Genomic DNA, 13,443 nt, shown 5'->3' on the forward strand with positions numbered 1-13,443 from the left:
TATACCAACAGGAATAGCAGTAGATTTATCAGCCATTTGCAAAGATATATCGGTAGGTATCAACTTATCTAAATAAAGTCTCTTGTATAGAGAAAAAGGCATAACACTAACACAGGCTCCCAAGTCACATAGAGCAGTTTTAACATAATTATTCTTAATAGAACAAGGAATAGTAGGTATACCGGGTCGCCCAACTTCTTTGGAACTTTGCCATTGAAAGAGTAATTAGCAAGCATAGTGGAAATTTCCTCATTGGGGATTTTCCTTTTGTTAGTAACAATATCTTTCATATACTTTGAATAAGGAGGCAATTTAATAGCATCGATCAAAGGGATTTGCAAGAATAAAGGTTTCATCCAATCACGGAATTTATTATAGTGTTCCTCTTCCTTTGATTTTAATTTCTTAGCAGGAAAAGGCATTTGCTTTTGCACCCAAGGTTCTCTTTCATTACCATGTTTCTCAGCAATAAAATCTTCTTTAGTATACTTTTTATTTTTAGCATGCTTTTCAGGTTCTTTTTCAACCTCTTCTTTATCGGGAGTATCATTCTTATCATTATCTTTATCATGTTCATTACCACTTTCAGTTTCAGCATCAGAAATAGAAATACTATTAGGATCATTAGCAGGTTCGAGAGGATTCTACAACATTTTTATGTTTCTTCTTCTTTTTCTTAGAATGAGCTCTAGGTTCAATGCGTTGAGAATCTTGTTCAATTCTTTTGGGATGCCCTTCAGGATATAGAGGATCCTGGGTAGAGACACCACCTCTAGTTGTTACTTCATAAGCTTGTTTTTCTTTAGCATTATTTCCTAACAAGTCATTTTGCAATTTAGTGAGTTGATCAATTTGAGTTTGAATCATATGAAAATGTTTAACAAGCATCTTAACATCATTGGAGGTTCTCTCCACAATATCATGCAATTGACTAATAGCTTGAGAATTTTCCATTAGATGATTCTCTACTCTCATATTAAAATTTTCTTGCTTAACAATATAATTATCAAACTCATCTAAGCATTGCGCAGGAGGTTTTGAATACGGAATATCTTCCCTAGTAAAGCGTTGAAGCGATTTTACCTCAATCATGGATGAAGGGGGAATTATCTCACATATATCTTCTATTGGAGGTAGATTCTTCACATCTTCAGATTTAATACCTTTCTCCTTGAGAGACTTCTTGGCTTCCCTCATATCTTCATCATTCAATTTAATTAAACCCCTCTTCTTCACTATTGGCGTTGGAGTTGGTTCGGGTGTATTCCAATCATCATAATTCCGGCCTATTTTAGCCAATAATTCTTCGAGCGTCGTCTGGAGTTCTTTTCCTGAAAACACAACCAGCACAACTATCCAGGTATGCCCTAGACTCAATGGTTAGTCCACTATAAAATATATCAAGTAAATCATGCTTTTCTAAATCATGGTCGAGGCGAGCTCTAATAAGAGAGCAAAATCTTGCCCAAGCCTCGGGCAATTTCTCTTCATCTCCACGATCAAAATTATAAACTCTCCGCAAAGCAGCATGTTGAGCACTAGCAGGAAAGTATTTCCGGAAGAAAACAGACAAGCAATTCTTTTGGACTTTTAATAGAGCTAGGTGGCAAACTATTATACCAAGTTTTAGCGTCATCCTTTAATGAGAATGGAAAGATTTTAGCAACAAAGTAAGTACGCTTCTTAACATCATCGGAAAACAAGCTACTCAAAGTAGATAACTCAGTCATGTGTTCAACAAGCACTTTCTTTTTCAGTACCACAAAAAGGTGTTTTCTCAACAATAGCTATATGAGATAGATCAAGAGAAAAATCATAATCTTTATCCCTAATGTTTATAGGAGATGTGGCAAATTTAGGATCGGGAGACGAGTTTATATCTAACGAGTATGTTCTGCAAGCAACTTTTTAATTTTTCTTGCATCAGTAGTAGCATTGCATTTTTCAATAAAATCATCATCAAGTTCCACATAATCTTCATCAAGATCATCACTAGAGTATTCAAGTTCAGGTGAATTAACAGGTGTAGTAACATCAGGAGTTTCAGCATTTTCAATTTGTCTAGACCTAGCAATTTTAGCATCTAGAAAAGTTCCCAACGAACCACTGTCATCAAGCACAGCAGACATATTATCAGTATTATGAGAGTTTTCAGATTCAGCAGAAGTACCAGCAAGCGAAGCATGTGGCGGTGAAACAAGTTTATCAATCACAGATGGTGAATCAAGAGCAGACGAGAGGTACTCGAGTTGTACCTTTTCTTGTAGTGGATGGTAATATGGCGACCTTAGTATCGCGAGGTTTACCCATGATGGAGAATTTGCAGCGAACAATATTAATCCAAGTGAACTTCCAAATAAAGCTATGCTCCCCGGCAACGGCGCCGGAAAATAGTCTTGATGACCCACAAGTATAGGGGATCGCAACGGTCTTCGAGGGAAGTATTACCCAATTTATTGATTCGACACAAGGGGAGACAAAGAATACTTGAAAGCCTTAACGACGGAGTTGTCAATTCAGCTGCACCTGAAAATAGACTTGCTCGCAAGAGTTTATCGATAGTAACAGTTTTATAGTAGTAGCGATAGTGAAATAACGACGACAGAGTAACAAAGACAGCGAGTAGTGATTTTAGTAAACAGCAGGATTAAAATACTCGTAGGCACGGGGACGGATGACGGGCGTTGCATGGATGAGAGAAACTCATGTAACAATTATAGCGGGGCATTTGCGAGATAATAATAAAACGGTATCCAAGTACTAATCAATCAATAGGCATGTGTTCCGATTATAGTCGTACGTGCTCGCAATGAGAAACTTGCACAACATCTTTTGTCCTACCAGCCGGTGGCAGCCGGGCCTCAAGGGAAACTACTTGGATATTAATGTACTCCTTTTAATAGAGTACCGGAGCAAAGCATTAACACTCCGTGAACACATGTGATCCTCACATCACTACCATCCCCTCCGGTTGTCCCGATTCTGTCACTTCGGGGCCATTGGTTCCGGACAGCGACATGTGTATACAACTTGCGGGTAAGATCATAAACAACGAATATCTTCATGAATCAATAACATGTTCAGATCTGAGATCATGGCACTCGGGCCCTAGTGACAAGCATTAAGCATAACAAGTTGCAACAATATCATAAAAGTACCATCTACGGACACTAGGCACTATGCCCTAACAATCTTATGCTATTACATGACCAATCTCATCCAATCCCTACCATCCCCTTCGGCCTACAGCGGGGGAATTACTCACACATGGATGGGGGAAACATTGCTGGTTGATGGAGAGGCGTTGGCGGTGATGGCGGTGATGATCTCCTCCAATTCCCCGTCCCGGCGGAGTGCCAGAACGGAGACTTCTGGCTCCCGCGACGGAGTTTCGCGATGTGGCGGCGTTCTGGAGGGTTTCTGGCGACTTCGACTTCTCCCCGTGCGTTTTTAGGTCGAGGCGAATAAGTAGTCCGAAGGGGGGCGTCGGAGGCCAGCCGAGGGGGCCACACCACATGGCCGCGCGGGCCCCCCGGGCCGCGCCGCCATGTGGTGTGGGGCCCTCGGGCCTCCACTTCAATTGTCCTTCTGGCTCCGTCAGTATTCCGGGAAAATAGGCCCTTTCGTCAAAATCCCGAGGTTTTTCCCGAAAGTTGGATTTCGCACAAAAACGAGACACCAGAACAGTTCTGCTGAAAACAGCGTTAGTCCGTGTTAGTTGCATCCAAAATACACAAATCAGAGGCAAAACAATAGCAAAAGTGTTCGGGAAAGTAGATACGTTTTGGACGTATCAGAGATCAAGAGCATAACGGTGTTGTGACAACACAAGCCCCGAAGAAGAGTAAGCAACCTCAATCCCAAGGAAATGCTCCAAGCGCCCAAGATCTTTGATAGGAAAAGATCCTGACAAGGTGGCAACAAGCCTCTCAACTGCAACTGAAGAGGATCCAGCCAGGACAATGTCATCGACATAGACAAGCATACCACCACACCGGCATGAGCAAAGATGAACAAAGAGGTATCCGTTGTACTGGCAACAAAACCAAGCTGATGGAGCTTATCACTAAGGCGCGCATACCAGGCACGAGGCGACTGTTTGAGACCATAGAAAGCACGTTGCAACTTACAGACATGCTGCGGATATTGCGGATCCTCAAAACCAGGCGGCTGCTGCATATAGACTTCCTCAGTGAGAAAACCATGAAGAAAAGCGTTACTCACATCAATCTGACGCAGGCACCAACCACGAGAGACAGCAAGAGACAAAACAAGGCGAACTGTGGTCGGCTTGACCACCGGGCTGAACGTGTCATGATAATCAATGCCATCGTTGTTGCGTGAAACCTCGAGCGACAAGCCGTGCCTTGTATTTATCAACCGAACCATCAGGACGGAACTTTGTTTTGAAAATCCACTTGCTTCCAACAATGTTAGTGCCAGGAGGACGAGGGACCAAGACCCACGTCCGATTCTTCTGAAGGGCATCAAACTCGGATTCCATAGCGCTACGCCAAGCGAGGCTCGATCCAAAGCAGTGCGATGTGAGGCTGGTTCCACCAGAAGAGCACGGCGGCGATAGGGATCATAGCGAACCGTGTCGTCCTGATAAATCATGGGACGAAAGACACCAGTGCGCTGCCGCGTGACGATGACCCGAGGTGGCTCAGCGGCAGGTGCTGCGGAAGAGGCCGGCGAGTCGAGGGGACTCGATGGTGCTGGCGACGGCCCAGGCGAGGCCGGAGACGCGGCAGAGGGCGAGTCTGGCGCAGCACTGGACGAGGCATCCACCACGCCAGGCGTGGATGTGGTTGGCCCAGTAGAGGGCCCGGTCAGCCCAGGCGTGGGCGAGGAAGGCGTCGGCCGCACAGGCGGTGTCGTTGCCTAATCGACGGTACCTCGGAGGAGGGATCCTCACGAGGGGGAGAAGAAGTAGGGGCCATAGGGTGGAGTGCACACGGGACGGTGGTACGCGGTTTACCCAGCTTCGGAACACCTGCACGATGACAGGGGCCTACTGCTCGCTTGTCCGGAATTATCCGGGCGCTTTCGCGTTGTTACAATGAGTTGTGGTTGTGCCTCTAGGGCTCCCAGGATCCGGCTTATAAAGGCGCACGGATCTAGGGTTTACATGGAGAGTCCTAGCCGGATTACAGGTTTGCCTAACTACGATACTATGTCTTGTCGTGCACGCCAAGGATCCGCCTCCCTCTATACGTCGTCCCGGATCCGGGTTCCTACTGGGCCTTCATGGATCCGGGTCCTACCTAAGGTCGGTCGGATCCGGCTCCCCTGCTCCTGGGCCGGACATCTTCCGTCAGGATCAACAGCAACTGGGCCGCCCGATGGGCCACACGCCTCATCACCATCTGTGGGCCACCCGGGCTTGCCGGATCTAGGCACCGTCGATGGTACACCCATGAAGTATACCCACAACAGTAGCCCCCAGAGTTCTCCGAGTTTCGCCTGCTGTTTCCGCCTTGTTAGTCCATCATGGTCTCCGACAATGTCAGTAACGCGGAGAAACTTGAAGAACTCCAACTTCACACTTTCTTCTTTTCCCAACCTCTAGTCGGAAAATGCTCCCATTCTGCGGGACTTCATCCATCGACGATTTGAACATGTTTCCGGGTTACCCCCTGCTTTGAATGAAAACCAACTTATCCTCACGCAATTACCCGGAATTTTAAAAGACTCAAACGGTTCCGCCAATTCTGGCGCCATTTTCGCGCGATTTGTGCGGTAACTTATCTCTAGCCATTTTTATCGTTTAGGGTTTGGACACGTGTCACGCATCCAACGGTGCGACGCTTGCGTTCCGACCACATGATGCGGAGCACGAATCTCCTCCCCGCGGCCTATAAATATCCACCGTCAACCCTAACTTTCCCATTCACCCCCTCTTTCACCTCTCAGCAAAGCGCCGCCCACGAGCTCCTCTTCCGCCGTGCCGGAGTCTGCCGGAGAACTCGCCGGAGTTTCGCCGGAGTGACTTCACCACCGTGCAGTTCATCAAGTTCTTAACTTCGGCGAGCCACCGCGCGAAATCCTCGTCGCCGGCGACTCCGACCACCGCGGAATCCATTACGGTGAGTTCTCAGGCTTCACTCTTTCGCCGTAGTTGATAGAGATGATGCTTAGGAAGACGACATGGATCCGACTAACACTATGTTTTCCGTCACCGCTTCTTTTTTCTTCAGATGTCTTCTGCAACTCCGCCTCCATCCTCCGAGCCAATCATGGCGACGCCTATTTCCTCCGCCCCACCTCCACTCGTCCCAGTTCAGCTGGAGTCCACAAAGGATTCTGGCAAGAATATCGAGGGCACCTCTGCTAACCCGGAAGACATCGCGAGCGCAGAACGAATGGCAAAGAAAGCGGAGGAGGCAGCCGCCAAGAAGTCCAAGACTCGTCAACGAGACAATGAGTCTAAGGGAAAATGGTGGCCCTGTACCACCACCGACGCGGAACTCTCCAACCTCGAAGCGGAGGGTTTCATCAAACCCGGATCCTGGCGGACACTTCCGGGCGCCCCCACTCCAGCTCCCGAAGACGGAGAGATGGTAGTGACAAAGGCGTTAATGGAGCGCGGATTCTCCTTCCCGCCATCTGATTTCTTTTCAGAAATCTTGAAGACCTATGGGCTCCAGCCCCACAATATTTCCCCTAATTCTGTCTTGGCGATCAGCAACCATGTGACGCTCTGCGAGGGCCATCTCCGGGTAGCTCCTGACCTCGCTCTATTTCAATACTATTTCTCCGTGAAAAAGGAGAAGATTCCCAAAGCTTCCGAGTTGGCTACCTGCGGATCAATCACTTTCATGCTCCGCCCCGGCCGCGTCTACCCTCCAACCGATCGCCACGAATCCGCGCGATACTGGTCTGGGGGTTTCTTCTATCTGAAGGATGTCTCTGACCCGCCAAGCGAGAAAGTGTTGCCGCCTTTCAAGAACAGCCCTGCCAGTGAGAATCCAGCCTGGACGCAATGTCCTCACCTCTCCGAGTCGCCTCGGATGACTCGAATGGTTAGGCGGATCTGCAAGCTGACAGAAGAGGGTCTGACGGGGAAGGACCTTACCATGTCCTGGTTTACCAAGCGGATCCAACCTCCTCAACACAGGGACCGCCTGATGTTCCAGTACACGGGGCGCGACGATCCTATGCGTGCGTCCAAGGACAACCTCTCCGCCGACGCCATCGACAAGCGGATCCGACTGTTAATCAAGATTCAGCGTGATCTCCACGTTCACGTGTGTAACAAGGACATCCATACCAACGGTTCCGGCACCGCGGTATGTTATCGCGTCTTAACTTTGTTATTTTATTTGTAGTCTATAATTTGTCTAAGTACTGGCTCTGCAACAAAGCTCGAAGCCCTCGAGGAAGGCGATCTCGGAACTCTCCTCCGGGTTCCTCACACGGGCACTATTGACCCGGAGGCCGCATCGGAGGCGGAAGCCCCTGAAGCATCGCGCCCATCCAAGAGGAAAAGGGCTGCCCCCCCCCCCCAGTCCTTCAGCCAAACGTGCCCGCGACGTGCTCAGCACCGCGGCAACTCGCAAGGCGGAGGCGGAGAAAAAGCGCCTCAAACTCATCGACACGAGCAACCGAGCCCAGCCAGAAATCCACCGGTTTTTCAGACCTTCCGGGTAAGTGCTAAATTTCCGAAGGAAAATCATTCCGCCATCGTGAATCAGCACATACTTAATCATAACGTTCCTTTATTTTCATGACAGAAGTTCCGGAAGCCAGCCCCCCAAGGCCCCTAAGGCCCCCAAGAAGAGGACGAAGCCGTCTCCGGCTTCCATACCAGTCACACCAGAAGTCGAAGTTCCGCCCAAGGCTTCCTCTGCCACCAAGCCGGATCCCAAGGACGTTATTAATATTGACGACCTTCCTGAAGATCCGATTGGCCATGGTGGTTCCGGGAAGGGCGCATCTTCATCTGCACCTCCGCCTGAGCAACCAACCGCCACCTCCGCCGAACCTACACCTGAGCAGTATGAGCAGAAAGTGCAGCTGATTCATGCCACCAGCACGCTCCAAGCTGACCCTCAACCTACTCCGTCTCTGCAAAAGCTTACCCTTTCCCAACGCCATGCGAAGGTTTCCGAAATGATGGAGAAGGTGTGGGGGCCTGCAGACACGGAGATGAAGGAGCTCACCGACCTCGAGAGTGATCTCAAGGTCTTCTTCACTAAGCATAAGGAGGTGCGCCAGGTAACACTAGCCCCCAAGCATTGGTTCAGACATTTTTCCGTGTAACATGTATTAGCCGATGCTTCTCTCAACAATTGTCTTAGACGGAAATTTAAAATTTTCTCGATCCAAAACTTTGAACTCCTCGTCAGCCCCCAGAATTTTGAATTTCCGGCTAAATCCTCTTTGCGTCTCAGAGCACGCGGAAGCTGCACGAAGACCTGCGTGTTCATGTGCTGGAGCAGATGACGGAAATAGAAGGGCTGCGCCAGACTGCTGAGAATAATCGACAAACTGTGCTCCGCCTGGAGACCCGTTTGAAAGGTGAGAAATCCGAGCTGCTTAAATTTGTACTGTATGAACAATCGTAACGCATAACTTGTGTGATTTTCTGTCTTCAGAAGAAACTGACAAGCGCCCCACCATCGACGCCTTGTCCGCCAAGATCCAAGTATTGGAGGCGGAGAATGAAACTCTGAAGAACTTCTTGAAAGAATCCTCCGCGAAGGAAACCAAAGAGAAGAAGGAGCTCTCGGAGAAACATTCCCGCGAAATGGCGAGCCGGCTGAAAAACTCAAGAAGAGCCATCACAGGGTGACCACCCTGGCGGCCAAAAACAAGAGCCAGGAGGCGGAGGCGGAGGCCATTGACAAGATGATCTTCCGTAAGGACTCTTTTTGTTATTGTTTTAACCTCGGCTTCCTCAAAATAGTCTCTGTCCGCGGTAGAAACTGATCATTTTTACTTCGCAGCAAGCCTTGGCTTTGAATGGACCAAAGAGTCAACCCTCAAAAGGACTGAGGCATATGAAGAAGCGTGGATCTCAATCGAGGACCTTGTCGAAGCATGTCGCGGAATTGCCAAGTCCCTGAACCTGAAGAGAGCCAAGACAACGGTGATTGACCGAATGACGAAGCTCATGAGGAACGTGCCGGAACTCGTCAAGGATTGGCAGGAGTCTTCGTCTCGCGGAGTTGCTGCCCTCGTGCTAGCCACCTGCAAGGCGCACTTCCCCACCATGAAATTTGCAGATGTCGCACGCGGAGTCCCCAAGGGTACCACCATGAGACATCTCCTCGCGGAAGCCATGGGATTTGATCGCCTTTTTGCTGGACGAGTTAACCACTCGTTCTGGTACAACAAGTATGATCTTCCCGAAGGCTTTTCCGACCCGGAGGAAGAGGGAGAAGAGGCTGCCGAGGAAGGCGACGAGGAAGGCTCCGGGTCAAGTGCTGACCATGACGAGGGAAACTCCGACTGCAACGGCGACGGCTCAGGCGATGGCTCGGACGACGGCTCCGCCTACATAGCTTTTGATGAAGAGCAGTCCTCCAAGAACCTGTGAAACAAATGAGAACTGATGCATCACTTTTGACCCCGGAGTGGGTTTGTAATGAATAACTTAAATTCTTAAGTAGCTAGGGACGAAACAACTATGCATGGGGCGGAAACACTTATCCTGCTATCCTTTACAATTATGTGCATGTTTCGTTTTGTGTCGGAAAGCAAGTGCTGACTTCGTTGTTTTCCGGCTTGCCCGCTTGACCTTCCGCGAGCTGGAAGACCTTAGCCGGAAACGCTCGCCAGCGGCGACGAAACCCAATGGTAATCCGTCAATAACCGCGGAAACAAGCCCCCAAGCATAGGTGCCGGATATCGCTACTAGGAAACCACGAGTTCGCAACAGATAACAATTTAATCAGAAAACTTAAGCTTACGTCCTAAAGGACGGTTTTTGAAAATCACAACTTTTTATACACGCCTAGGCGGAAATATCCAGCTCTGCGGTTTTAGTCGGAAAACACACATCATCTAAAAATGAACAAGTAAAGGAGGTAAAAGACTCGAAGAGTGAACCATAAGCTTTATTTCATTGATCATGTATAACTATTACGAGTTTATAACTCGGAAAGAATACGCTAAGTGTGGAAAGGACGTAGCCGTGCGATGTTCCGGGGACGATCCGTCTCGTCGTAGATGTCATCCGGATCCTCACGCTTGCGTTTCCGGTGCCAATTAGCAGGTCTGTCCCTCAGCTCTCGGAAATCGACAAGGTAGTACGATCCGTTATGAAGCACTTTGCTAACGACGAAGGGTCCTTCCCATGGGGACTGCAGCTTATGGTCTTTTACCTGCCGAAGGCGGAGGACCAGGTCTCCTGTCATGAAAGAGCGATTTCGAACTCGACGACTGTGATAACGTCGGAGCTTCGCTGGTAGATGGCGGAGCGCCGGTCGGCCTAAATTCCGAGCTTCTTCGATCAGGTCCACGGATAGCTGTCTCGGCCTCGTCAGCTGTTTCTTCATTGTAGGCGGAAACTCGCGGCGAATCGTGGATGATGTCGGAGGGAATCACGGCTTCGGTTCCGTATACCAGGAAAAATGGGGTAAACCCTGTTGACCTGTTAGGGGTAGTTCGCAAACTCCACAAGACAGCGTCCAATTCGTCAGCCAAAGCTCCAGCTGCTCGTCGCAGTGGTTCTTCAAGGCGTGGATTGATTCCTGATAATATTAGACCGTTAGCCCTTTCAACTTGACCATTGGATTGTGGGTGAGCCACAGATGCAAGGTCCAATCGAATCCCCATTGTCTCACAATAATCCTTTAATTCTCCCTGAGCGAAGTTTGTGCCATTATCTGTGATTATGCTGTGTGGGATGCCGAATCTCATCACGAGGCTGCAGACAAATTTTAGTGCCGTAGCACCGTCCGCTTTTCTCACTGGCTTTTCCTCGATCCATTTGCTGAACTTGTCAACGGCGACCAAGAGGTATTCAAAACCGCCAGGAGATGATCTTTTCAACTTACCAACCATATCGAGCCCCCAGACTGCAAACGGCCAGGTGATAGGTATGGTCTTCAGCTCTTGGGCTGGAGCGTTTGGTTGAGTAGCGTAGTACTGACAACCTCGGCAGGTTTTGACTATCTTGTCAGCATCTTCTTTAGCTGTGAGCCAATAAAAGCCTAGCCGAAAATCTTTTGCAACGAGTGACCTGGGAGCGGCATGATGCCCGCAATCCCCTGCGTGGATCTCTCTGAGGATTTCAATGCCATCTTGATTAGAGACGCACTTGAGAATACCCCTGTTGCGCTTCGTTTGTAGAGTTGTCCATCAACAATTGTGTAGGATCTTGCTCGTCTGATGATCTATCGCGCGAGGATCTCGTCCTCTGGCAACTTCTGATCGATGAGGTAGTCCAGGAAAGGCTGTGTCCAAGCCGGAATGATAGCCATTACTTCTCTAGCCGGAGATACTGCCACGTCTGGGTTTTCCGGGTTAGCGCCCTTCACCGAGGGTATCCGTAAGTGCTCGAGGAAAATACCAGGCGGAATTGGTTTCATGTCGGATCCGAGCTTGGATAGCATGTCAGCCGCTGCGTTGTCGTCTCTCCGGACGTACTTGACTTCGTATCCTAGAAAGCACTTGGCGATCTCGTCAACTTCGTCTCGGTAAGCCGCCATGACGGAATTTCTGGCGTTCCAGGTTCCGGCTACTTGCTCGTGCCACCAGGTCGGAATCTCCGCAGCAGATAATGTGCTTGATCCCTATTTCCTTAGCGATGCGCGATCCGTGTAGTAGAGCCTCGTACTCCGCCATGTTGTTTGTAGCTTCGAAGTGGATCCGCAAAACGTCTTGCAGTTCTTCTCCGGTAGGGGACTTCAGGGTGACTCCGGCTCCTGAGCCTTGATGCTGCTTGGATCCATCGAAGTGCATAACCCATGTCTCTAGTTCCGGCTCCAGGTTTGCATCCGGAGCTTCTGTCCAATCTGCAACGAAATCTGCCAAGACCTGTGATTTGACCGCGGTCCTGGCTTTGTAGCTGATGTCGAAGGCGGATAATTCAATGCCCCATTTTGCTGTGCGTCCTGTTGCGTCAGCGTTGTTAAGAATCGTTGACAGCGGAGCCTTGCTCACGACTGTTACTGGATGTTCTTGGAAGTAGTGTCTCAGCTTCCTGCTGCCTAGGAATACTCCGTAGGCTAACTTCTGAAAATGAGGGTAGCGCTGTTTGGATTCCGTAAGGACCTCGCTAATATAGTAGACTGGCCTTTGGACTCCATATTCGTGACCTTCTTCCTGTCGTTCCACCACGATGACGAGGCTGATGACCCTGTTGGTGGCTGCCAGGTAAAGGAGCATAGGCTTTGACTCTCCTGGAGCTGCTAGGATAGGTGGGGAGGTGAGTATGTCCTTCAACCCTTGTAGAGCTGCATCCGCTGCCTCGTCCCAAACAAACTTGTCTGTTTTCTTCAATAGCTTGTACAGGGGAAGTGCCTTCTCGCCAAGACGGCTAACAAACCTGGTGATTGCTGCGACACAACCAGTTAGCCGTTGCACATCTTTGAGACAAGTTGGCCTTTTTATGCACAAAATTGCCTTGATTTTTTCCGGGTTCACTTCAATGCCCCTGTTAGAGACAATGAAGCCAAGGAGTTTTCCAGCTGGTACGCCAAAGACGCACTTCAGCGGATTCAACATCATCTTGTACCGACGGAGATTCTCAAAGGTTTCTGTGAGATCGCTGATCAAATCGGATCCTTTCCGAGTCATGACCGCGATGTCGTCGACGTAGGCGTGTACGTTCCGGCCAATCTGGTCCATCAAGCACCGCTGCATCGTACGTTGGTAGGTGGCACCTGCATTTTTCAGACCAAAAGGCATAGTAACATAGCAGTAAGTGCCAAATGGGGTGATGAATGAGGTCGCCTTTTGGTCAGACTCCTTCATCCGGATCTGGTGATACCCGGAATACGCATCAAGAAAACACAGAAGTTCCGCCCCTGCCGTCGAATCAATGACTTGGTTAATGCGCGGCAGGGAAACGGATCCTTCGGGCGGTGTTTGTTCAAGCCGGAGTAATCGATGCACATTCTTAGTATTTCGAGTATTCTTTTTGGGTACAAGGACGGGATTTGCGACCCAATCAGTGTGGATTACTTCTATTACAAAACCTGCCTCTAGTAACTTTGCTAATTCCATTCCTATGGCGCGGCGCTTCTTATCTCCAAAGCGTCGCATAGCTTGCTTCACCGGTTTATCCCCCGGGTTTATGTTGAGGTAGTGCTCGGCGAGTTCCCTTGGTACTCCGGACATGTCAGAAGGTTGCCATGCGAAGCTATCCATGTTAGCGCGGAGGAACTCGACGAGCGCGTCTTCCTATTTGGGGTCCATGTTGGCTCCGACTGAGACCTGCTTGGAATCGTCGCCTTCCTTGAAGTTGACTTTCTTGGTCTCTATCGCGGC

Source organism: Lolium rigidum, chromosome 3 (assembly GCF_022539505.1).
Source record: "Lolium rigidum isolate FL_2022 chromosome 3, APGP_CSIRO_Lrig_0.1, whole genome shotgun sequence".
Classification (NCBI taxonomy): Eukaryota; Viridiplantae; Streptophyta; class Magnoliopsida; order Poales; family Poaceae; genus Lolium; species Lolium rigidum.